The sequence below is a fragment of the Halichoerus grypus genome, chromosome 7 (assembly GCF_964656455.1).
Source record: "Halichoerus grypus chromosome 7, mHalGry1.hap1.1, whole genome shotgun sequence".
In the NCBI taxonomy this organism is placed as follows: Eukaryota; Metazoa; Chordata; class Mammalia; order Carnivora; family Phocidae; genus Halichoerus; species Halichoerus grypus.
The window spans coordinates 125,963,862-125,967,534 of NC_135718.1; positions in this window are offsets into that span (position 1 = coordinate 125,963,862).

Genomic DNA, 3,673 nt, shown 5'->3' on the forward strand with positions numbered 1-3,673 from the left:
TGTGTTCCATTATTCTCCAATGCAGTCTTAACAGAAATATCATTATATTCTCAACATCTACAGCATTCTTAAGAGAAAGAAGAAAGAATGTAATTAAAATGAGGATGAAGTTATAAAATTGGATCACTTTAGCCAATATAGCATTGCGTATCTCATTGTCCACTTACATTATTTATAGTAAAATATGAGGAAGCTTCTATAATTGTCTATACTGATGCATTCAAGAACAAAGTAGTCAATATCACTAATGTCTAGAATATTATTTAGCAATAGCTTCTTCCCATAATAAAATATCAAGGTATATTGTGTTTTCTATTTAATAAATAACACAAAATCTACTCTTCCTTCTCAAATCTCAATCTCTCCACACTGTTTCTTTATCTATCAAATACATATTATAGCTCTTCTAGAGCCAGCCTCTCTACTTGTACTCAAATCCCATCCCTCCCACCCACTTAAGGACATCACTAGAACAATTCTCCATACCCTAATCTATGTCATCAATTCTTGTTCTCTGCTGGATCTTTCTCATCAAGATAAAAAGATCCTTTTTAAATTTTTCCCACATGTAAAAGAAATCTTCTCTAACTTCAACTTTCCCCACTAGCTGCCATGTTGCATTTTTTCTCCTCTTTATATTAAAACTCCTTGAAAGAGTGATCTGTATATCCTATCTCCAATTTCTCACCTCCATTTTCTCTTAAATCCACTCCACTCAGCCTTGTATCACTTTTATTCCTATCACTCTTATCAAGGTCACCAATCACCTCCACTTGTCAATACCCAACGATCAACTCTTGGTCCTCATTTATTGGACACAGCTGATGATCCCTCATTTCTATACAGGACATCACAGCTCCCCAGATTTCTCCTATCTCAACACTTGTTCCTTCTCGGTGTCCTTTGTTATTTCTTCCTCGTTCTCCTCCCTTACCATGTAATGCTGGAGTGTCACAGAGATTTCCACTTTGTCTTTTCTTTTTTTATAATAACTTCCTTGGAAATCCCATTCAGATATGATCTTAAATACCACCTATGTGTCAATAACTCCCAAATTCATATCTCCAGCCCCAACCCTTTCTCAAACACCAGACTTAATTAGACAATTGCCTACCTGAAATCTCCATTTGTTTGTTCAATAAACAGATCAATTCAACCACAAACCTACCCCACCTCCACTTCTCACCATTTACACTGATGGCAACTCCAACTTTTTCAGTTGCCAGTGTTGAAATCCAGCAGTCATCCTTGTCTCCTCTATCTCTCACATTCTACATCCAGTTCTCAAGAAATTTTGTCTTAGCCTTCAAAATATATCCAAAATCCAATCCTTTCTCACTACTTCTAATACTTCCTCCCTGACCCAAATCACCATCATCTGTCTCCTAAATTATTTCAATAGATTCCTGACAGTTCTCCCTGCTTCTATCCTACACCATTACTAGCCCCAATAGCCTAATCTCAGAAGAGCCAGATGGTTACATTAAAAGGTAAGTCACATTATGTCATTCCTAGGCTACAAGGTCCTATGTGTTCTGGTACCTTGACCCATTTATCTCCCCTACCATCTTCCTTCATTCACTCTGCTTCAGCCACACTGAACTTTCTGCTGTTTTTCTAAAGGCCAGGTACATTCGTACCTTAGAACTTTTGCACCAGTTGTCCTCTCCTTCTGAAATGGTCTTCCTCAGCTATCACCAACTTCAAGTCTTTACCCAAATATCACCTTATTGAGGCCTACCCTTAACTACTCTATTGAAACTTGCCACCTGTACCCTTCCCTGCTATTCTCCTTATCTAATTTACTTAACTCTTTTTTTCTTCTTTTTCATCTTCTAAAATCGACTATAAATGTTGAGAATTAATTATTATGTTTATTATGCATAGTCTCTATCCCCTGTCTAGAATGTAAACTTCATGAAGACAGGGATCTTCATCTGGTTTGTTTCGTAATAGATGGTAGGCAGCTAAAACTGTGCCTGGCCCATAATAGGTATTCAGTAAATGCATGCTAACAAAATGGACTCCACTCACAATGGACTCAACAACATAATCTTTCATGAATTGAAAAAAAACAATGGACAAAAATGAACTATTGGGACTTCATCAAGATAAAAAAGCCTCCACACGGCAAAGGAAATGATCAACAAAACTAAAAGGCAGCCTAAGGAATGGGAGAAGATGTTTGCAAATGACATATCTGATAAAGGGTTAGTATCTAAAATCTACAAATAACTTATCAAACTTAACACCCAAAAAACAAATAACCCAGTTAAGAAATGGGCAGAAGACATGAATAGACACTTTTCCAAAAAAAGACATCCAGATGGCTAACAGAACATGAAAAGATGCTCAATAGCACTCATCATCAGGGAAATCCAAATCAAAACCACAATGAGATACCATCTCACACCTGTCAGGATGGCTAAAAAAAACAACACAAGAAACAACAGGTATTGGCAAGGATGTGGAGAAAGGGGAGCCCTCTTGCACTGTTGGTGGGAATGCAAACTGGTGGCGCCACTCTGGAGAACAGTATGGAGGTTCCTCAAAATGTTAAAAATAGAACTACCCTATGATCCAGTAATTATACTACTAGATATTTACCCAAAGAATACCAAAATACAGATTCAAAAGGGTACATGCACCCCAATGTTTATAGCAGCATTATCAACAATAGCCAAACTATGGAGAGGGCCCAAATGTCCATCGGCTGATGAATTGAGAAAGAAGATGTGGTTTATATGTACAATGCAATATTACTCAGCCATCTGAAAGAATGGAATCTTGCCATTTGCAATGACATGGATGGAGCTAGGGTGTATTATGCTAAGTGAAATAAGTCAGTCAGAGAACGATAAATACCATATGTTCTCACTTATATGTGGAAAGAAAGAAAACAGACAAACATACGGGAAGGGGGAAAAGAAAAAAAGGAGGAGGGAAATAAGCCATAAGAGACTCTTACTATAGAGAACAAACTGGGGGTTGATGGAAGGGAGGTGGGTGATGAGCTAGATGGTGACAGGTATTAAGGAGGGTACTTGTTATGATGAGCACTGGGTGTTGTATGTAAGTGATGAATCACTGAATTCTATTCCAGAAACCGATATTGCACTGTATGGACTACCTAAAATTTAAATTAAAGAAAACAAAAGAAAGAAAAAACAATGGAAATCATCATTAAATCACAACAAACACTCCATTATATCTATACAGTTTAAATCAGTGGTTTTCAACTCAGAGTGATTTTGTCCCCTCACCACCACCATCCAGGAAAGATTTGAAATGTCTGAGACATTTTTGGTTGTCATATCTTCGAGGCTGCTACTGATATCCAGTGAATAAAGGTCAGGGATACTGCTAAACATTCTACAAATGTGCAGGAAACCCCCCACAACAAAAAGTCACCTGGCCCAAAATGTCAAGAGTATTGAGACTGAGAAACCCTAGTTTACACTGAGATTTTAAGAGATCCAAAAAGAACAGAATACTCAGGAACTAAATATTATGGAACTACTATGCTGAGGTATTTTATTGTGCCCAGTGTTTCAGTCAGTGAATCCTTTCTTATAGTCTTAGTATGTAATAGGACCACAGGCGATTCAGTCTGCTATTTATAGGGTAAACTGCATTCCCAAAGAGATTTAACAATGTTTCAATGCTTGCATAG